Raw genomic sequence first — 22459 nt, 5'->3', positions numbered from 1 at the left:
AGGATTGACGAGCTGGTGTGTGAGGTGTTGAGGAGACTGAGGGAGTGAGCAGTTGTGGGAGGATGGGGAGTTGTGTGTGAGGATTGAAGAGTTAGTGTGCGAGGTGTTGAGGAGACTGAGGAATTGAGCAGTTGTGGGAGGATGGCGAGTTGTGTGTGAGCATTGAATAGCTGGTGTGCGAGGTTTTGAGGAGACTGAGGGAGTGAGCAGCTGTGGGAGGATGGGGAGTTGTGTGAGGATTGAAGAGCTGGTGTGTGAGGTGTTGAGGAGACTGAGTGAGTGAGCAGTTGTGGGAGGAAGGCGAGTTGAGTGTGAGGATTGAAGAGGTTGTGTGCGAGTTGTTGAGGAGACGGAGGAAGTGAGCAGTTGTAGAAGGATAGCGAGTTCTGTGTAGGGATTGAAGAGCTGGTGTGCGAGGTATTGAGGAGAATGAGGAAATGAGCAGTTGTGGGAGGATGGCGAGTTGTGTGTGATGATTGAAGAGCTGGTGTGCGAGGTGTTGAGGAGACTGAGGAAATGAGCAGCTCTGGGAGGAAGGCGAGTTTAGTGTGAGGATTGATGAGGTTGTGTGCGAGGTGTTGAGGAGACGGAGGAAATGACCAGTTGTGGGAGGATGGCGAGTTGTGTGTGAGGATTGAAGAGGAGGTTTGCGAGGTGTTGAGGAGATTGAGGGAGTGAGCAGCTCTGGGAGGATGGCGAGTTGTGTGTGAGGATTGGAGAGCTGGTGTGCGAGGTGTTGAGGAGACTGAGGAAGTGAGCAGTTGTGGGAGGATGGCGAGTTGCGTGTGAGGATTGAAGAGCTGGTGTGCGAGGTGATGATGAGAATGAGGATGTGAGCAGCTGTGAGAGGATGGCGAGTTGTGTGTGAGGACTGAAGAGGTGGTGAGCGAGGTGTAGAGGAGACTGAGGGAGTGAGCAGTTGAGGGAGGATGACGAGTTGTGTGTGAGGATTGAAGAGCTGGTGAGCGAGGTGTTGAGGAGACTGAGTGAGTGAGCAGTTGTGGGAGGATGGCGACTTGTGTGTGAGGATTGAAGAGCTGGTGTGAGAGGTGTTTAGCAGGTTAAGGAAGTGAGCAGTTGTGAGAGGATGGCAAGTGGTGTGTGAGGATTGAAGAGGTGGTGTGCGAGGTGATGAGGAGACTGAGGGAGTGAGCAGCTGTGGGAGGATGGCGAGTTGTGTCTGAGGATTGAAGAGCTGGTGAGCGAGGTGTTGAGGAGACTGAGGGAGTGAGCAGTTGTGGGAGGATGGCGAGTTGTCTGTGAGGATTGAAGAGCTGGTGTGCGAGCTGTTGAGGAGACTGAGGAAGTGAGCAGCTGTGAGAGGGTGGCGAGTTGTGTGTGAGGATTGAAGAGCTGATGTGCGAGGTGTTGAGGAGACTGAGGAATGAGCAGCTGTGGGAGGAAGGCGAGTTGAGTGTGAGGATTGAAGAGGTTGTGTGCGAGGTGTTGAGGACACGGAGGAAGTGAGCAGTTGTTGGAAGATAGCGAGTTGTGTGTAAGGATTGAAGAGCTGGTGTGCGAGGTGTTGAGGAGAATGAGGAAATGAGCAGTTGTGGGAGGATGGCGAGTTGTGTGTGAGGATTGAAGAGGTGGTGTGCAAGGTGTTGAGGAGACTGAGGGAGGCAGCAGCTGTGGGAGGATGGCGAGTAGTGTGTGAGAATTGAAGAGCTGGTGTGGGAGGTGTTGAGGAGACTGAGGAAATGAGCAGCTGTGGGAGGAAGGCGAGTTGAGTGTGAGGATTGATGAGGTTGTGTGCGAGGTGTTGAGGAGACGGAGGAAGTGAGCAGCTGTTGGAGGATAGCGAGTTGTGTGTAAGGATTGAAGAGCTGGTGTGCGAGGTGTTGAGGAGAATGAGGAAATGACCTGTTGTGGGATGATGGCGAGTTGTGTGTGAGGATTGAAGAGGTGGTTTGCAAGGTGTAGAGGAGACTGAGGGAGTGAGCAGTTGTGGGAGGATGGCGAGTTGTGTGTGAGGATTGGAGAGCTGGTGTGCGAGGCGATGAGGAGACTGAGGAAGTGAGCAGTAGAGGGAGGATGACGAGTTGTGTGTGAGGATTGAAGAGCTGCTGAGCGAGGTGTTGAGGAGACTGAGGGAGTGAGCAGTTGTGGGAGGATGGCGAGTTGTGTGTGAGGATTGAAGAACTGGTGTGCGATGTGTTTGGGAGGTTGAGGATGTGAGCAGTTGTGAGAGGATGGCAAGTTGTGTGTGAGGATTGAAGAGGTCGTGTGCGAGGTGATGAGGAGACTGAGGGAGTGAGCAGTTGTGGGAGTATTGCGAGTTGCATCTGAGGATTGAAGAGCTGGTGAGCGACGTGTTGAGGAGACTGAGGGAGTGAGCAGTTGTGGGAGGATGGCGAGTTGTCTGTGAGGATTGATGAGCTGGTGTGCGAGGTGTTTAGGAGGTTGAGGAAATGAGCAGTTGTGGGAGGATGGCGAGTTGTGTGTGAGGATTGAAGAGGTGGTGTGAGAGGTGTTGAGGAGACTGAGTGAGTGAGCAGCTGTGGGAGGATGGCAAGTTGTGTGTGAGAATTGAAGAGCTGGTGTGCGAGGTGTTGAGGAGACTGAGGAAAGGAGCAGCTGTGGGAGGAAGGCGAGTTGAGGGTGAGGATTGATGAGGTTGTGTGCCAAGTGTTGAGGAGACGGAGGAAGTGAGCAGTTGTTGGAGGATAGCGAGTTGTGTGTAAGGATTGAAGAGCTGGTGTGCGAGGTGTTGAGGAGAATGAGGAAATGACCAGTTGTGGGACGATGGCGAGTTGTGTGTGAGGATTGAAGAGGTGGTGAGCGAGGTGTTGAGGTGACTGAGGGAGTGAGCAGTTGAGGGAGGATGACGAGTTGTGTGTGAGGATTGAAGAGCTGGTGAGCGAGGTGTTGAGGAGACTGAGGGAGTGAGCAGTTGTGGGAGGATGCCGAGTTGTGTGTGAGGATTGAAAAGCTGGTGTGCGATGTGTTTAGGAGGTTGAGGATGTGAGCAGTTGTGAGAGGATGGCAAGTTGTGTGTGAGGATTGAAGAGGTCGTGTGCGAGGTGATGAGGAGACTGAGGGAGTGAGCAGTTGTGGGAGGATGGCGAGTTGCTTCTGAGGATTGAAGAGCTGGTGTGCAAGGTGTTGAGGAGACTGAGGGAGTGAGTAGTTGTGGGAGGATGGCGTGTTGTCTGTGAGGATTGATGAGCTGGTGTACGAGGTATTTAGAAGGTTGTGGAAGTGAGCAGTTGTGGGAGGATGGCGAGTTGTGTGTGAGGATTGAAGAGCTGGTGTGCGAGCTGTTGAGGAGACTGAGGGAGTGAGCAGTTGTGGGAGGATGGCGAGCTTTGTGTGAGGATTGAAGCGCTGGTGTGCAGGTTGTTGTGGAGACTGAGGAAATGAGCAGTTTTGGGAGGATGGCGAGTTGTGTGTGAGGATCAAAGAGCTGGTGTGCGAGGTGTTGTGGAGACTGAGGAAGTGAGCAGTTGTGGGAAGATGGCAAGTTGTGTGTGAGGATTGAAGAGCTGGTGAGTGAGGTGTTTAGCAGACTGATGAAGTGAGCAGCTGTGGGAGGGTGGCGATTTGTGTGTGAGGATTGAAGAGGTGGTGTGCGAGGTGTTGAGGAGACTGAGGAATTGAGCAGTTGTGGGAGGATGGCGAGGTGTGTGAGGATTGAAGAGCTGGTGTGTCAGATTTTGCGGAGACTGAGGGAGTGAGCAGCTCTGGAAGGATGGCGAGTTGTGTGTGAGGATTAAAGAGCTGGTGTGCAAGGTGTTGAGGAAACTGAGGGAGTGAGCAGCTGTGGTAGGAAGGCTAGTTGTGTGTGAGGATTGACGAGCTGGTGTGCGAGGTGTTGAGGAGACTGAGGGAGTGAGCAGTTGTGGGAGGATGGCGAGTTGTGTGTGAGGATTGAAGAGTTAGTGTGCGAGGTGTTGAGGAGGCTGAGGAATTGAGCAGTTGTGGGAGGATGGCGAGTTGTGTGTGAGCATTGAATAGCTGGTGTGCGAGGTGTTGAGGAGACTGAGTGAGTGAGCAGTTGTGGGAGGAAGGCGAGTTGAGTGTGAGGATTGAAGAGGTTGTGTGCGAGGTGTTGAGGAGACGGAGGAAGTGAGCAGTTGTAGAAGGATAGCGAGTTCTGTGTAGGGATTGAAGAGCTGGTGTGCGAGGTATTGAGGAGAATGAGGAAATGAGCAGTTGTGGGAGGATGGCGAGTTGTGTGTGATGATTGAAGAGCTGGTGTGCGAGGTGTTGAGGAGACTGAGGAAATGAGCAGCTCTGGGAGGAAGGCGAGTTTAGTGTGAGGATTGATGAGGTTGTGTGCGAGGTGTTGAGGAGACGGAGGAAATGACCAGTTGTGGGAGGATGGCGAGTTGTGTGTGAGGATTGAAGAGGAGATTTGCGAGGTGTTGAGGAGACTGAGGGAGTGAGCAGCTCTGGGAGGATGGCGAGTTGTGTGTGAGGATTGGAGAGCTGGTGTGCGAGGTGTTGAGGAGACTGAGGAAGTGAGCAGTTGTGGGAGGATGGCGAGTTGCGTGTGAGGATTGAAGAGCTGGTGTGCGAGGTGATGATGAGAATGAGGATGTGAGCAGCTGTGAGAGGATGGCGAGTTGTGTGTGAGGACTGAAGAGGTGGTGAGCGAGGTGTAGAGGAGACTGAGGGAGTGAGCAGTTGAGGGAGGATGACGAGTTGTGTGTGAGGATTGAAGAGCTGGTGAGCGAGGTGTTGAGGAGACTGAGTGAGTGAGCAGTTGTGGGAGGATGGCGACTTGTGTGTGAGGATTGAAGAGCTGGTGTGAGAGGTGTTTAGCAGGTTAAGGAAGTGAGCAGTTGTGAGAGGATGGCAAGTTGTGTGTGAGGATTGAAGAGGTGGTGTGCGAGGTGATGAGGAGACTGAGGGAGTGAGCAGCTGTGGGAGGATGGCGAGTTGTGTCTGAGGATTGAAGAGCTGGTGAGCGAGTTGTTGAGGAGACTGAGGGAGTGAGCAGTTGTGGGAGGATGGCGAGTTGTCTGTGAGGATTGAAGAGCTGGTGTGCGAGCTGTTGAGGAGACTGAGGAAGTGAGCAGCTGTGAGAGGGTGGCGAGTTGTGTGTGAGGATTGAAGAGCTGATGTGCGAGGTGTTGAGGAGACTGAGGAATGAGCAGCTGTAGGAGGAAGGCGAGTTGAGTGTGAGGATTGAAGAGGTTGTGTGCGAGGTGTTGAGGACACGGAGGAAGTGAGCAGTTGTTGGAAGATAGCGAGTTGTGTGTAAGGATTGAAGAGCTGGTGTGCGAGGTGTTGAGGAGAATGAGGAAATGAGCAGTTGTGGGAGGATGGCGAGTTGTGTGTGAGGATTGAAGAGGTGGTGTGCGAGGTGTTGAGGAGACTGAGGGAGGCAGCAGCTGTGGGAGGATGGCGAGTAGTGTGTGAGAATTGAAGAGCTGGTGTGGGAGGTGTTGAGGAGACTGAGGAAATGAGCAGCTGTGGGAGGAAGGCGAGTTGAGTGTGAGGATTGATGAGGTTGTGTGCGAGGTGTTGAGGAGACGGAGGAAGTGAGCAGCTGTTGGAGGATAGCGAGTTGTGTGTAAGGATTGAAGAGCTGGTGTGCGAGGTGTTGAGGAGAATGAGGAAATGACCAGTTGTGGGATGATGGCGAGTTGTGTGTGAGGATTGAAGAGGTGGTTTGCAAGGTGTAGAGGAGACTGAGGGAGTGAGCAGTTGTGGGAGGATGGCGAGTTGTGTGTGAGGATTGGAGAGCTGGTGTGCAAGGCGATGAGGAGACTGAGGAAGTGAGCAGTAGAGGGAGGATGACGAGTTGTGTGTGAGGATTGAAGAGCTGCTGAGCGAGGTGTTGAGGAGACTGAGGGAGTGAGCAGTTGTGGGAGGATGGCGAGTTGTGTGTGAGGATTGAAGAACTGGTGTGCGATGTGTTTGGGAGGTTGAGGATGTGAGCAGTTGTGAGAGGATGGCAAGTTGTGTGTGAGGATTGAAGAGGTCGTGTGCGAGGTGATGAGGAGACTGAGGGAGTGAGCAGTTGTGGGAGGATTGCGAGTTGCATCTGAGGATTGAAGAGCTGGTGAGCGACGTGTTGAGGAGACTGAGGGAGTGAGCAGTTGTGGGAGGATGGCGAGTTGTCTGTGAGGATTGATGAGCTGGTGTGCGAGGTGTTTAGGAGGTTGAGGAAATGAGCAGTTGTGGGAGGATGGCGAGTTGTGTGTGAGGATTGAAGAGGTGGTGTGCGAGGTGTTGAGGAGACTGAGTGAGTGAGCAGCTGTGGGAGGATGGCAAGTTGTGTGTGAGAATTGAAGAGCTGGTGTGCGAGGTGTTGAGGAGACTGAGGAAAGGAGCAGCTGTGGGAGGAAGGCGAGTTGAGGGTGAGGATTGATGAGGTTGTGTGCCAAGTGTTGAAGAGACGGAGGAAGTGAGCAGTTGTTGGAGGATAGCGAGTTGTGTGTAAGGATTGAAGAGCTGGTGTGCGAGGTGTTGAGGAGAATGAGGAAATGACCAGTTGTGGGACGATGGCGAGTTGTGTGTGAGGATTGAAGAGGTGGTTTGCGAGGTGTTGAGGAGACTGAGGGAGTGAGCAGTTGTGGGAGGATGGCGAGCTGTGTGTGAGGATTGGAGAGCTGGTGTGCGAGGTGTTGAGGAGACTGAGGAAGTGAGCAGTTGTGGGAGGATGGTAAGTTGTGTGTGGGATTTGAAGAGCTGGTGTGCGAGGAGATGAGGAGACTGAGGAAGTGAGTAGCTGTGAGAGGATGGCGAGTTGTGTGTGAGTATTGAATAGGTGGTGAGCGAGGTTTTGAGGTGACTGAGGGAGTGAGCAGTTGAGGGAGGATGACGAGTTGTGTGTGAGGATTGAAGAGGTGGTGAGCGAGGTGTTGAGGAGACTGAGGGAGTGAGCAGTTGTGGGAGGATGCCGAGTTGTGTGTGAGGATTGAAGAGCTGGTGTGCGATGTGTTTAGGAGGTTGAGGATGTGAGCAGTTGTGAGAGGATGGCAAGTTGTGTGTGAGGATTGAAGAGGTCGTGTGCGAGGTGATGAGGAGACTGAGGGAGTGAGCAGTTGTGGGAGGATGGCGAGTTGTGTCTGAGGATTGAAGAGCTGGTGTGCAAGGTGTTGAGGAGACTGAGGGAGTGAGCAGTTGTGGGAGGATGGCGTGTTGTCTGTGAGGATTGATGAGCTGGTGTACGAGGTGTTTAGAAGGTTGTGGAAGTGAGCAGTTGTGGGAGGATGGCGAGTTGTGTGTGAGGATTGAAGAGCTGGTGTGCGAGCTGTTGAGGAGACTGAGGGAGTGAGCAGTTGTGGGAGGATGGCGAGTTGTGTGTGAGGATTGAAGCGCTGGTGTGCAGGTTGTTGTGGAGACTGAGGAAATGAGCAGTTTTGGGAGGATGGCGAGTTGTGTGTGAGGATCAAAGAGCTGGTGTGCGAGGTGTTGTGGAGACTGAGGAAGTGAGCAGTTGTGGGAAGATGGCAAGTTGTGTGTGAGGATTGAAGAGCTGGTGAGTGAGGTGTTTAGCAGACTGATGAAGTGAGCAGCTGTGGGAGGGTGGCGATTTGTGTGTGAGGATTGAAGAGGTGGTGTGCGAGGTGTTGAGGAGACTGAGGAATTGAGCAGTTGTGGGAGGATGGCGAGGTGTGTGAGGATTGAAGAGCTGGTGTGTCAGATTTTGCGGAGACTGAGGGAGTGAGCAGCTCTGGAAGGATGGCGAGTTGTGTGTGAGGATTAAAGAGCTGGTGTGCAAGGTGTTGAGGAAACTGAGGGAGTGAGCAGCTGTGGTAGGAAGGCTAGTTGTGTGTGAGGATTGACGAGCTGGTGTGCGAGGTGTTGAGGAGACTGAGGGAGTGAGCAGTTGTGGGAGGATGGCGAGTTGTGTGTGAGGATTGAAGAGTTAGTGTGCGAGGTGTTGAGGAGACTGAGGAATTGAGCAGTTGTGGGAGGATGGCGAGTTGTGTGTGAGCATTGAATAGCTGGTGTGCGAGGTTTTGAGGAGACTGAGGGAGTGAGCAGCTGTGGGAGGATGGGGAGTTGTGTGAGGATTGAAGAGCTGGTGTGCGAGGTGTTGAGGAGACTGAGTGAGTGAGCAGTTGTGGGAGGAAGGCGAGTTGAGTGTGAGGATTGAAGTGGTTGTGTGCGAGGTGTTGAGGAGACGGAGGAAGTGAGCAGTTGTAGAAGGATAGCGAGTTCTGTGTAGGGATTGAAGAGCTGGTGTGCGAGGTATTGAGGAGAATGAGGAAATGAGCAGTTGTGGGAGGATGGCGAGTTGTGTGTGATGATTGAAGAGCTGGTGTGCGAGGTGTTGAGGAGACTGAGGAAATGAGCAGCTCTGGGAGGAAGGCGAGTTTAGTGTGAGGATTGATGAGGTTGTGTGCGAGGTGTTGAGGAGACGGAGGAAATGACCAGTTGTGGGAGGATGGCGAGTTGTGTGTGAGGATTGAAGAGGAGGTTTGCGAGGTGTTGAGGAGACTGAGGGAGTGAGCAGCTCTGGGAGGATGGCGAGTTGTGTGTGAGGATTGGAGAGCTGGTGTGCGAGGTGTTGAGGAGACAGAGGAAGTGAGCAGTTGTGGGAGGATGGCGAGTTGCGTGTGAGGATTGAAGAGCTGGTGTGCGAGGTGATGATGAGAATGAGGATGTGAGCAGCTGTGAGAGGATGGCGAGTTGTGTGTGAGGACTGAAGAGGTGGTGAGCGAGGTGTAGAGGAGACTGAGGGAGTGAGCAGTTGAGGGAGGATGACGAGTTGTGTGTGAGGATTGAAGAGCTGGTGAGCGAGGTGTTGAGGAGACTGAGTGAGTGATCAGTTGTGGGAGGATGGCGACTTGTGTGTGAGGATTGAAGAGCTGGTGTGAGAGGTGTTTAGCAGGTTAAGGAAGTGAGCAGTTGTGAGAGGATGGCAAGTTGTGTGTGAGGATTGAAGAGGTGGTGTGCGAGGTGATGAGGAGACTGAGGGAGTGAGCAGTTGTGGGAGGATGGCGAGTTGTCTGTGAGGATTGAAGAGCTGGTGTGCGAGCTGTTGAGGAGACTGAGGAAGTGAGCAGCTGTGAGAGGGTGGCGAGTTGTGTGTGAGGATTGAAGAGCTGATGTGCGAGGTGTTGAGGAGACTGAGGAATGAGCAGCTGTGGGAGGAAGGCGAGTTGTGTGTGAGGATTGAAGAGGTTGTGTGCGAGGTGTTGAGGACACGGAGGAAGTGAGCAGTTGTTGGAAGATAGCGAGTTGTGTGTAAGGATTGAAGAGCTGGTGTGCGAGGTGTTGAGGAGAATGAGGAAATGAGCAGTTGTGGGAGGATGGCGAGTTGTGTGTGAGGATTGAAGAGGTGGTGTGCGAGGTGTTGAGGAGACTGAGGGAGGCAGCAGCTGTGGGAGGATGGCGAGTAGTGTGTGAGTATTGAAGAGCTGGTGTGGGAGGTGTTGAGGAGACTGAGGAAATGAGCAGCTGTGGGAGGAAGGCGAGTTGAGTGTGAGGATTGATGCGGTTGTGTGCGAGGTGTTGAGGAGACGGAGGAAGTGAGCAGCTGTTGGAGGATAGCGAGTTGTGTGTAAGGATTGAAGAGCTGGTGTGCGAGGTGTTGAGGAGAATGAGGAAATGACCAGTTGTGGGATGATGGCGAGTTGTGTGTGAGGATTGAAGAGGTGGTTTGCAAGGTGTAGAGGAGACTGAGGGAGTGAGCAGTTGTGGGAGGATGGCGAGTTGTGTGTGAGGATTGGAGAGCTGGTGTGCGAGGCGATGAGGAGACTGAGGAAGTGAGCAGTAGAGGGAGGATGACGAGTTGTGTGTGAGGATTGAAGAGCTGCTGAGCGAGGTGTTGAGGAGACTGAGGGAGTGAGCAGTTGTGGGAGGATGGCGAGTTGTGTGTGAGGATTGAAGAACTGGTGTGCGATGTGTTTGGGAGGTTGAGGATGTGAGCAGTTGTGAGAGGATGGCAAGTTGTGTGTGAGGATTGAAGAGGTCGTGTGCGAGGTGATGAGGAGACTGAGGGAGTGAGCAGTTGTGGGAGGATTGCGAGTTGCATCTGAGGATTGAAGAGCTGGTGAGCGACGTGTTGAGGAGACTGAGGGAGTGAGCAGTTGTGGGAGGATGGCGAGTTGTCTGTGAGGATTGATGAGCTGGTGTGCGAGGTGTTTAGGAGGTTGAGGAAGTGAGCAGTTGTGGGAGGATGGCGAGCTGTGTGTGAGGATTGAAGAGCTGGTGTGCGAGCTGTTGAGGAGATTGAGGGAGTGAGCAGTTGTGGGAGGATGGCGAGTTGTGTGTGAGGATTGAAGCGCTGGTGTGCAGGGTGTTGTGGAGACTGAGGAAATGAGCAGTCTTGGTAGGATGGCGAGTTGTGTGTGAGGATCGAAGAGCTGGTGTGCGAGTTGTTGGGAAACTGAGGAAGTGAGCAGTTGTGGGAGGATGGCAAGTTGTGTGTGAGGATTGAAGAGCTGGTGAGTGAGGTGTTTAGCAGACTGAGGAAGTGGGCAACTGTGGGAGGGTGGCGATTTGTGTGTGAGGATTGAAGAGGTGGTGTGCGAGGTGTTGAGGAGACTGAGGAATTGAGCAGTTGTGGGAGGATGGCGAGTTGTGTGTGAGGATTGAAGAGCTGGTAAGTGAGGTGTTTAGCAGACTGAGGAAGTGAGCAGCTGTGGGAGGATGGTGAGTTGTGTGAGGATTGAAGAGCTGGTGTGCAAGGTGTTGAGGAGACTGAGGGAGTGAGCAGTTGTGGGAGGATGGCAATTTGTGTGTGAGGAATGAAGAGCTGGTTTGCGAGGTGTTGAGGAGACTGAGGAAGTGATCAGCTGTGGGAGGAAGGCGAGTTGAGTGTGAGAATTGAAGAGGTTGTGTGCGAGGTGTTGAGGAGACTGAGGAAATGAGCAGTTGAGGGAGGATGATGAGTTGTGTGTGAGGATTGAAGAGCTGGTGAGCGAGGTGTTGAGGAGACTCAGGGAGTGAGCAGTTGTGGGAGGATGGCGAGTTGTGTGTGAGGATTGAAGCGCTGGTGTGCGGGGTGTTGTGGAGACTGAGGAAATGAGCAGTTTTGGGAGGATGGCGAGTTGTGTGTGAGGATCGAAGAGCTGGTGTGCGAGGTGTTGTGGAGACTGAGGAAGTGAGCAGTTGTGGGAGGATGGCAAGTTGTGTGTGAGGATTGAAGAGCTGGTGAGTGAGGTGTTAAGCAGACTGAGGAAGTGAGCAGCTGTGGGAGGGTGGCGATTTGTGTGTGAGGATTGAAGAGGTGGTGTGCGAGGTGTTGAGGAGAATGAGGAATTGAGCAGCTGTGGAAGTATGGCGAGTTGTGTGTGAGGATTAAAGAGCTGGTGTGCGAGGTGTTGAGGAGACTGAGGGAGTGAGCAGCTGTGCTAGGAAGGCTAGTTGAGTGTGAGGGTTGACGAGCTGGTGTGCGAGGGGTTGAGGAGACTGAGGGAGTGAGCAGTTGTTGGAGGATGGCGAGTTGTGTGTGAGGATTGAAGAGCTGGTAAGTGAGGAGTTTAGCGGACTGAGGAAGTGAGCAGCTGTGGGAGGGTGGCGATTTGTGTGTGAGGATTGAAGAGGTGGTGTGCGAGGTGTTGAGGAGAATGAGGAATTGAGCAGTTGTGGGAGGATGGCGAGTTGTGTGTGAGGTTTGAAGAGCTGGTGTGTGAGATTTTGCAGAGAATGAGGGGCTGAGCAGCTTTGGTTGGATGGTGGGTTGTGTGTGAGGATTGGAGAGCTGGTGTGCGAGGTGTTGAGGAGACTGAGGAAGTGAGCAGTTGTGGGAGGATGGCGAGTTGTGTGAGGATTGAAGAGTTGTTGTGCGAGGTGTTGAGGAGATTGAGTGAGTGAGCAGTTGTGGGAGGAAGGCGAGATGAGTGTGAGGATTTAAGAGGTTGTGTGTGAGGTGTTGAAGAGACGGAGGAAGTGAGCAGTTGTTGGAGGAGAGCGAGTTGTGTGTAGGTATTGAAGAGCTGGTGTGCGAGGTGTTGAGGAGAATGAGCAGTTGTGGGAGGATGGCGAGTTGTGTGTGAGGATTGAAGATGTGGTGTGCGAGGTGTTGAGGAGACTGAGGAAAGGAGCAGCTGTGGGAGGAAGGCGAGTTGAGTGTGAGGATTGAAGAGGTTGTGTGCGAGTTGTTGAGGAGACGGAGGAAGTGAGCAGTTGTTGGAAGATAGCGAGTTGTGTGTAAGGATTGAAGAGCTGGTGTGCAAGGTGTTGAGGAGAATGAGGAAATGAGCAGTTGTGGGAGGATGCCGAGTTGTGTGTGAGGATTGAAGAGATGGTGTGCGATGTGTAGAGGAGACTGAGGGAGTGAGCAGCTGTGGGAGGATGGCGAGTTGTGTGTGAGGATTGAAGCGCTGGTGTGCGAGGTGTTGAGGAGACTGAGGAAATGAGCAGCTGTTGGAGGAAGGCGAGTTGAGTGTGAGGATTGATGAGTATGTGTGCGAGGTGTTGAGGAGACAGAGGAATTAAGCAGTTGTTGGAGGATAGCGAGTTGTGTGTAAGGATTGAAGAGCTGGTGTGCGAGGTGTTGAGGAGACTGAGGGAGTGAGCAGCTGTGGGAGGATGGTGAGTTGTGTGTGAGGATTGGAGAGCTGGTGTGCGAGGTGTTGAGGAGAATGAGGAAGTGAGCAGTTGTGGGAGGATGGCGAGTTGTGTGTGAGGATTGAAGAGCTGGGGTGCGAGGCGATGAGGAGACTTAGGAAGAGAGCAGCTGTCAGAGGATGGCGAGTTGTGTGTGAGGATTGAAGAGGTGGTGTGCGAGGTGATGAGGAGACTGAGGGAGTGAGCAGTTGTGGGAGGATAGCGAGTTGTGTGTGAGGATTGAAGAGCTGGTGAGCGAGGTGTTGAGGAGACTGAGGGAGTGAGCAATTGTGGGAGGATGGCGAGTTGTCTGTGAGGATTGATGAGCTGGAGTACGAGGTGTATAGGAGGTTGAGGAAGTGAGCAGTTGTGGGAGGATGGCGAGTTGTGTGTGAGGATTGAAGAGCTGGTGTGCGAGCTGTCGAGGAGACACAGGGAGTGAGCAGTTGTGGGAGGATGGCGAGTTGTGTGTGAGGATTGAAGAGCTGGTGTGCGGGGTGTTGTGGAGACTGAGGGAATGAGCAGTTTTGGGAGGATGGCGAGTTGTGTGTGAGGATCGAAGAGCTGGTGTGCGAGCTGTTGTGGAGACTGAGGAAGTGAGCAGTTGTGGGAGGATGGCAAGTTGTGTGTGAGGATTGAAGAGCTGGTGAGCGAGGTGATTAGCAGACTGAGGAGGTGAGCAGCTGTGGGAGGGTGGCGATTTGTGTGTGAGGATTGAAGAGGTGGTGTGCGAGGTGATGAGGAGACTGAGGAATTGAGCAGTTGTGGGAGGATGGCGAGTTGTGTGTGAGGATTGAAGAGCTGGTTTGTGAGATTTTGCGGAGACTGAGGGAGTGAGCAGCTGTGGAAGGATGGCGAGTTGTGTGTGAGGATTGAAGAGCTGGTGTGCGAGGTGTTGAGGAGACTGAGGGAGTGAGCAGCTGTCGTAGGAAGGCTAGTTGTGTGTGAGGATTGACGAGCTGGTGTGCGAGGTGTTGAGGAGACTGAGGAAGTGAGCAGTTGTGGGAGGATGGCGAGTTGTGTGTGAGGATTGAAGAGGTGGTGTGCGAGGTGTTGAGGAGACTGTGGAATTGAGCAGTTGTGGGAGGATGGCGAGTTGTGTGTGAGGATTGAAGAGCTGGTTTGTGAGATTTTGCGGAGACTGAGGGAGTGAGCAGCTGTGGAAGGATGGCGAGTTGTGTGTGAGGATTGAAGAGCTGGTGTGCGAGGTGTTGAGGAGACTGAGGGAGTGAGCAGCTGTCGTAGGAAGGCTAGTTGTGTGTGAGGATTGACGAGCTGGTGTGCGAGTTGTTGAGGAGACTGAGGAAGTGAGCAGTTGTGGGAGGATGGCGAGTTGTGTGTGAGGATTGAAGAGGTGGTGTGCGAGGTGTTGAGGAGACTGAGGAATTGAGCAGTTGCGGGAGGATGGCGAGTTGTGTGTGAGCATTGACGAGCTGGTGTGTGAGGTTTTGAGGAGACTGAGGGAGTGAGCAGCTGTGGGAGGATGGCGATTGGTGTCAGGATTGAAGAGCTGGTGTGCGAGGTGCTGAGTTGACTGAGGGAGTGAGCAGTTGTGGGATGATGGCAAGTTGTGTGTGAGGAATGAAGAGCTGGTGTGCGAGGTGTTGAGGAGACTGAGGAAGTGATCAGCTGTGGGAGGAAGGAGAGTTGAGTGTGAGGATTGATGAGATTGTGCGCGAGGTGTTGAGGAGACGGAGGAAGTGAGCAGTTGTTGGAAGATAGCAAGTTGTGTGTAAGGACTGAAGAGCTGATGTGCGAGGTGTTGAGGAGAATGAGGAATTGAGCAGTTGCGGGAGGATGGCGAGTTGTGTGTGAGCATTGACGAGCTGGTGTGTGAGGTTTTGAGGAGACTGAGGGAGTGAGCAGCTGTGGGAGAATGGCGATTTGTGTCAGGAATGAAGAGCTGGTGTGCGAGGTGCTGAGTTGACTGAGGGAGTGAGCAGTTGTGGGATGATGGCAAGTTGTGTGTGAGGAATGAAGAGCTGGTGTGCGAGGTGTTGAGGAGACTGAGGAAGTGATCAGCTGTGGGAGGAAGGCGAGTTGAGTGTGAGGATTGATGAGTTTGTGCGCGAGGTGTTGAGGAGACGGAGGAAGTGAGCAGTTGTTGGAAGATAGCGAGTTGTGTGTAAGGATTGAAGAGCTGATGTGCGAGGTGTTGAGGAGAATGAGGAAATGAGCAGTTGTGGGAGGATGGCGAGTTGTGTGTGAGGATTGAAGAGCTGGTGAGCGAGGTGTTGAGGAGACTGAGGGAGTGAGCAGTTGTGGGAGGATGGCGAGTTGTGTGTGAGGATTGAACAGCTGATGTGCGAGGTGTTGAGGAGACTCAGGATATCAGCAGCTGTGGGAGGAAGGCGAGTTGTGTGTGAGGATTGAAGAGGTTGTGTGCGAGGTGTTGAGGCGACGGAGGAAGTGAGCAGTTGTTGGAAGATAGCGAGTTGTGTGTAAGGATTGAAGAGCTGGTGTGCGAGGTGTTCAGGAGAATGAGGAAATGAGCAGTTGTGGGAGGATGGCGAGTTGTGTGTGAGGATTGAAGAGGTGGTGTGTGAGGTGTTGAGGAGACTGAGGAAGTGAGCAGCTGTGTGACGATGGCGAGTTGTGTGTGAGAATTGAAGAGCTGGTGTGCGGGGTGTTGAGGAGACTGAGGAAATGAGTAGCTGTGGGAGGAAGGCGAGTTGAGTGTGAGGATTGATGAGGTTGTGTGCGAGGTGTTGAGGAGACGGAGGAAGTGAGCAGTTGTTGGAGGATAGCGAGTTGTGTGTAAGGATTGAAGAGCTGGTGTGCGAGGTGTTGAGGAGACTGAGGGAGTGAGCAGCTGTGGGAGGATGGTGAGTTGTGTGTGAGGATTGGAGAGCTGGTGTGCGAGGTGTTGAGGAGAATGAGGAAGTGAGCAGTTGTGGGAGGATGGCGAGTTGTGTGTGAGGATTGAAGAGCTGGGGTGCGAGGCGATGAGGAGACTTAGGAAGAGAGCAGCTGTCAGAGGATGGCGAGTTGTGTGTGAGGATTGAAGAGGTGGTGTGCGAGGTGATGAGGAGACTGAGGGAGTGAGCAGTTGTGGGAGGATAGCGAGTTGTGTGTGAGGATTGAAGAGCTGGTGAGCGAGGTGTTGAGGAGACTGAGGGAGTGAGCAATTGTGGGAGGATGGCGAGTTGTCTGTGAGGATTGATGAGCTGGAGTACGAGGTGTATAGGAGGTTGAGGAAGTGAGCAGTTGTGGGAGGATGGCGAGTTGTGTGTGAGGATTGAAGAGCTGGTGTGCGAGCTGTCGAGGAGACACAGGGAGTGAGCAGTTGTGGGAGGATGGCGAGTTGTGTGTGAGGATTGAAGAGCTGGTGTGCGGGGTGTTGTGGAGACTGAGGGAATGAGCAGTTTTGGGAGGATGGCGAGTTGTGTGTGAGGATCGAAGAGCTGGTGTGCGAGCTGTTGTGGAGACTGAGGAAGTGAGCAGTTGTGGGAGGATGGCAAGTTGTGTGTGAGGATTGAAGAGCTGGTGAGCGAGGTGATTAGCAGACTGAGGAGGTGAGCAGCTGTGGGAGGGTGGCGATTTGTGTGTGAGGATTGAAGAGGTGGTGTGCGAGGTGATGAGGAGACTGAGGAATTGAGCAGTTGTGGGAGGATGGCGAGTTGTGTGTGAGGATTGAAGAGCTGGTTTGTGAGATTTTGCGGAGACTGAGGGAGTGAGCAGCTGTGGAAGGATGGCGAGTTGTGTGTGAGGATTGAAGAGCTGGTGTGCGAGGTGTTGAGGAGACTGAGGGAGTGAGCAGCTGTCGTAGGAAGGCTAGTTGTGTGTGAGGATTGACGAGCTGGTGTGCGAGGTGTTGAGGAGACTGAGGAAGTGAGCAGTTGTGGGAGGATGGCGAGTTGTGTGTGAGGATTGAAGAGGTGGTGTGCGAGGTGTTGAGGAGACTGTGGAATTGAGCAGTTGTGGGAGGATGGCGAGTTGTGTGTGAGGATTGAAGAGCTGGTTTGTGAGATTTTGCGGAGACTGAGGGAGTGAGCAGCTGTGGAAGGATGGCGAGTTGTGTGTGAGGATTGAAGAGCTGGTGTGCGAGGTGTTGAGGAGACTGAGGGAGTGAGCAGCTGTCGTAGGAAGGCTAGTTGTGTGTGAGGATTGACGAGCTGGTGTGCGAGTTGTTGAGGAGACTGAGGAAGTGAGCAGTTGTGGGAGGATGGCGAGTTGTGTGTGAGGATTGAAGAGGTGGTGTGCGAGGTGTTGAGGAGACTGAGGAATTGAGCAGTTGTGGGAGGATGGCGAGTTGTGTGTGAGCATTGACGAGCTGGTGTGTGAGGTTTTGAGGAGACTGAGGGAGTGAGCAGCTGTGGGAGGATGGCGATTGGTGTCAGGATTGAAGAGCTGGTGTGCGAGGTGCTGAGTTGACTGAGGGAGTGAGCAGTTGTGGGATGATGGCAAGTTGTGTGTGAGGAATGAAGAGCTGGTGTGCGAGGTGTTGAGGAGACTGAGGAAGTGATCAGCTGTGGGAGGAAGGAGAGTTGAGTGTGAGGATTGATGAGATTGTGCGCGAGGTGTTGAGGAGACGGAGGAAGTGAGCAGTTGTTGGAAGATAGCAAGTTGTGTGTAAGGACTGAAGAGCTGATGTGCGAGGTGTTGAGGAGAATGAGGAATTGAGCAGTTGCGGGAGGATGGCGAGTTGCGTGTGAGCATTGACGAGCTGGTGTGTGAGGTTTTGAGGAGACTGAGGGAGTGAGCAGCTGTGGGAGAATGGCGATTTGTGTCAGGAATGAAGAGCTGGTGTGCGAGGTGCTGAGTTGACTGAGGGAGTGAGCAGTTGTGGGATGATGGCAAGTTGTGTGTGAGGAATGAAGAGCTGGTGTGCGAGGTGTTGAGGAGACTGAGGAAGTGATCAGCTGTGGGAGGAAGGCGAGTTGAGTGTGAGGATTGATGAGTTTGTGCGCGAGGTGTTGAGGAGACGGAGGAAGTGAGCAGTTGTTGGAAGATAGCGAGTTGTGTGTAAGGATTGAAGAGCTGATGTGCGAGGTGTTGAGGAGAATGAGGAAATGAGCAGTTGTGGGAGGATGGCGAGTTGTGTGTGAGGATTGAAGAGCTGGTGAGCGAGGTGTTGAGGAGACTGAGGGAGTGAGCAGTTGTGGGAGGATGGCGAGTTGTGTGTGAGGATTGAACAGCTGATGTGCGAGGTGTTGAGGAGACTCAGGATATCAGCAGCTGTGGGAGGAAGGCGAGTTGTGTGTGAGGATTGAAGAGGTTGTGTGCGAGGTGTTGAGGCGACGGAGGAAGTGAGCAGTTGTTGGAAGATAGCGAGTTGTGTGTAAGGATTGAAGAGCTGGTGTGCGAGGTGTTCAGGAGAATGAGGAAATGAGCAGTTGTGGGAGGATGGCGAGTTGTGTGTGAGGATTGAAGAGGTGGTGTGTGAGGTGTTGAGGAGACTGAGGAAGTGAGCAGCTGTGTGAGGATGGCGAGTTGTGTGTGAGAATTGAAGAGCTGGTGTGCGGGGTGTTGAGGAGACTGAGGAAATGAGTAGCTGTGGGAGGAAGGCGAGTTGAGTGTGAGGATTGATGAGGTTGTGTGCGAGGTGTTGAGGAGACGGAGGAAGTGAGCAGTTGTTGGAGGATAGCGAGTTGTGTGTAAGGATTGAAGAGCTGGTGTGCGAGGTGTTGAGGAGAATGAGGAAATGACCAGTTGTGGGACGATGGCGAGTTGTGTGTGAGGATTGAAGAGGTGGTTTGCGAGGTGTTGAGGAGACTGAGGGAGTGAGCAGTTGTGGGAGGATGGCGAGTTGTGTGTGAGGATTGGAGAGCTGTTATGCTAGGTGTTGAGGAGACTGAGGAAGTGAGCAGTTGTGTGTGAGGATTGAAGAGCTGGTGTGCGAGGCGATGAGGAGACTGAGGAAGTGAGCAGCTGTGAGAGGATGGCGAGTTGTGTTTGAGGATTGAAGAGGTGGTGAGCGAGGTGTTGAGGAGACTGACGGAGTGAGCAGTTGTGGGAGGATGGCGAGTTGTGTGTGAGGATTGAAGCGCTGGTGTGCGGGGTGTTGTGGAGACTGAGGCAATGAGCAGTTTTGGGAGGATGGCGAGTTGTGTGTGGGGATCGAAGAGCAGGTGTGCGAGGTGTTGTGGAGACTGAGGAAGTGAGCAGTTGTGGGAGGGTGGCAAGTTGTGTGTGAGGATTGAAGAGCTGGTGAGTGAGGTGTTTAGCAGACTGAGGAAGTGAGCAGCTTTGGGAGGGTGGCGATTTGGGTGTGAGGATTGAAGAGGTGGTGTGCGAGGTGTTGAGGAGAATGAGGAATTGAGCAGTTGTGGGAGGATGGCGAGTTGTGTGTGAGGATTGAAGAGCTGGTGTGTGAGATTTTGCGGAGACTGAGGGAGTGAGCAGCTGTGGAAGGATGGCGAGTTGTGTGTGAGGATTAAAGAGCTGGTGTGCGAGGTGTTGAGGAGACTGAGGGAGTGAGCAGCTGTGGTAGGAAGGCTAGTTGAGTGTGAGGATTGACAAGCTGATGTGCGAGGGGTTGAGGAGACTGAGGGAGTGAGCAGCTGTGGGAGGATGGCGAGTTGTGTGAGGATTGAAGAGCTGGTGTGCAAGGTGTTGAGGAGACTGAGGGAGTGAGCAGTTGTGGGAGGATGGCAATTTGTGTGTGAGGAATGAAGAGCTGGTGTGCGAGGTGTTGAGGAGACTGAGGAAGTGATCATCTGTGGGAGGAAGGCGAGTTGAGTGTGAGGATTGAAGAGGTTGTGTGCGAGGTGTTGAGGAGACGGAGGAAGTGGGCAGTTGTTGGAAGATAGCGAGTTGTGTGTCAGGATTGAGGAGCTGGTGTGCGAGGTGTTGAGGAGAATGAGGAAATGAGCAGTTGTGGGAGGATGGCGAATTTTGTGTGAGGATTGAAGAGGTGGTGTGCGAGGTGATGAAGAGACTGAGGAAGTGAGCAGCTGTGGAAGGAATGCGAGTTGTGTGTGAGGATTGAAGAGGTGGTGTGCGAGGTGTTGAGGAGACTGAGGAAGTGAGCAGCTGTGAGAGGATGGCGAGTTGTGTGTGAGGAATGAAGAGGTTGCGTGCGAGGTGTTGAGGAGACGGAGGAAGTGAGCAGCTGTTGGAAGATAGCGAGTTGTGTGTCAGGATTGAAGAGCTGGTGTGCGAGGTGTTGAGGAGAATGAGGAAATGAGCAGTTGTGGGAGGATGGCGAATTTTGTGTGAGGATTGAAGAGGTGGTGTGCGAGGTGATGAAGAGACTGAGGGAGTGAGCAGCTGTGGGAGGATGGCGAGTTGTGTGTGAGGATTGAAGAGCTGGTGTGCAAGGTGTTGAGGGGAATGAGGAAGTGAGCAGCTGTGGAAGGAATGCGAGTTGTGTGTGAGGATTGAAGAGGTGGTGTGCGAGGTGTTGAGGAGACTGAGGAAGTGAGCAGCTGTGAGAGGATGGCGAGTTGTGTGTGAGGAATGAAGAGGTTGCGTGCGAGGTGTTGAGGAGACGGAGGAAGTGAGCAGCTGTTGGAAGATAGCGAGTTGTGTGTAAGGATTGAAGAGCTGGTGTGCTAGGTGTTGAGGAGAATGAGGAAATGAGCAGTTGTGGGAGGATGGCGAGTTGTGTGTGTGGATTGAAGAGGTGGTGTGCGATGTGTTGAGGAGACTGAGGGAGTGAGCAGCTGTGGGAGGATGGCGAGTTGTTCGTGAGGATTGAAGAGCTGGTGTGCGAGGTGTTGAGGAGACTGAGGAAATGAGCAGCTGTTGGAGGAAGGCGAGTTGAGTGTGAGGATTGATGAGGTTGTGTGCGAGGTGTTGAGGAGAAGGAGGAAGTGAGCAGTTGTTGGAGGATAGCGAGTTATGTGTAAGGATTGAAGAGCTGGTGTGCGACGTGTTGAGGAGAATGAGGAAACGACCAGTTGAGGGAGGATGGCGAGTTGTGTTTGAGGATTGAAGAGGTGGTTTGCGAGGTGTTGAGGAGACTGAGGGAGTGAGCAGCTTTGGGAGGATGGCGAGTTGTGTGTGAGGATTGGAGAGCTGGTGTGCGAGGTGTTGAGGAGACTGAGGAAGTGAGCAGTTGTGGGAGGATGGCGAGCTGTGTGTGAGGATTGAGGAGCTGGCATGCGAGGTGATGAGGAGACTGAGGAAGTGAGCAGGTGTCAGAGGATGGCGAGTTGTGTGTGAGGATTGAAGAGGTGGTGTGTGAGGTGATGAGGAGACTGAGGGAGTGAGCAGTTGTGGGAGGATGGCGAGTTGTGTGTGAGGATTGAAGAGCTGGTGAGCGAGGTGTTGAGGAGACTGAGTGAGTGAGCAGTTGTGGGAGGATGGCGAGTTGTCTGTGAGGATTGATGAGCTGGTGTACGAGGTGCTTAGGAGGTTGAGGAAGTGAGCAGTTGTGGGAGGATGGCGAGTTGTGTGTGAGGATTGAAGAGCTGGTGTGCGAGCTGTTGAGGAGACTGAGGGAGTGAGCAGCTGTGGGAGGATGGCGAGTTGTTTGTGAGGATTGAAGAGCTGGTGTGCGAGGTGTTGAGGAGACTGAGGAAATGAGCAGCTGTTGGAGGAAGGCGAGCTAAGTGTGAGGATTGATGAGGTTGTGTGCGAGGTGTTGAGGAGACGGAGGAAATGAGCAGTTGTTGGAGGATAGCGAGTTATATGTAAGGATTGAAGAGCTGGTGTGCGAGGTGTTGAGGTGAATGAGGAAACGACCAGTTGTGGGACGATGGCGAGTTGTGTTTGAGGATTGAAGAGGTGGTTTGCGAGGTGTTGAGGAGACTGAGGGAGTGAGCAGCTGTGGGAGGATGGCGAGTTGTGTGTGAGGATTGGAGAGCTGGTGTGCGAGGTGTTGAGGAGACTGAGGAAGTGAGCAGTTGTGGGAGGATGGCGAGTTGTGTGTGAGGATTGAGGAGCTGGCGTGCGAGGTGATCAGGAGACTGAGGAAGTGAGCAGGTGTCAGAGGATGGCGAGTTGTGTGTGAGGATTGAAGAGGTGGTGTGTGAGGTGATGAGGAGACTGAGGGAGTGAGCAGTTGTGGGAGGATGGCGAGTTGTGTGTGAGGATTGAAGAGCTGGTGAGCGAGGTGTTGAGGAGACTGAGTGAGTGAGCAGTTGTGGGAGGATGGCGAGTTGTCTGTGAGGATTGATGAGCTGGTGTACGAGGTGTTTAGGAGGTTGAGGAAGTGAGCAGCTGTGAGAAGATGGCGAGTTGTGTGTGAGGATTGAAGAGCTGATGTGCGAGCTGTTGAGGAGACTGAGGGAGTGAGCAGCTGTGGGAGGATGGCGAGTTGAGTGAGGATTGAAGAGCTGGTGTGCGTGGTGCTGAGGAGACTGAGGGAGTGAGCAGTTGTGGGAGGATGGCGAGTTGTCTGTGAGGATTGAAGCGCTGGTGTGCGAGGTGTTGAGGAGACTGAGGAAGTGAGCAGCTGTGAGAAGATGGCGAGCTGTGTGTGAGGATTGAAGAGCTGATGTGCGAGGTGTTGAGGAGAATCAGGAAATGAGCAGCTGTGGGAGGAAGGCGAGTTGAGTGTGAGGATTGAAGAGGTTGTTTGCGAGGTGTTGAGGAGACGGAGGAAGTGAGCAGTTGTTGGAAGATAGCGAGTTGTGTGTAAGGATTGAAGAGCTGGTGTGCGAGGTGTTCAGGAGAATGAGGAAATGAGCAGTTGTGGGAGGATGGCGAGTTGTGTTTGTGGATTGAAGAGGTGGTGTGCGAGGTGTTGAGGAGACTGAGTGAGTGAGCAGCTGTGTGAGGATGGCGAGTTGTGTGTGAGAATTGAAGAGCTGGTGTGCGAGGTGTTGAGGAGACTGAGGAAATGAGCAGCTGTGGGAGGAAGGTGAGTTGAGTGTCAGGATTGATGAGGTTGTGTGCGAGGTGTTGAGGAGACGGAGGAAGTGAGCAGTTGTTGGAGGATTGCGAGTTGTGTGTAAGGATTGAAGAGCTGGTGTGCGAGGTGCTAAGGAGAATGAGGAAATGACCAGTTGTGGGACGATGGCGAGTTGTGTGTGAGGATTGGAGAGCTGGTGTGCGAGGTCTTGAGGAGACTGAGGAAGTGAGCAGTTGTGTGTGAGCATTGAAGAGCTGG

This window comes from Somniosus microcephalus, chromosome 3 (assembly GCF_052327205.1).
Source record: "Somniosus microcephalus isolate GS21.2 chromosome 3, FLI_Smic_1.0, whole genome shotgun sequence".
NCBI lineage: Eukaryota > Metazoa > Chordata > Chondrichthyes > Squaliformes > Somniosidae > Somniosus > Somniosus microcephalus.
The sequence above is the reverse complement of the archived record's forward strand: the minus strand, read 5'-3'. Positions refer to the sequence as shown.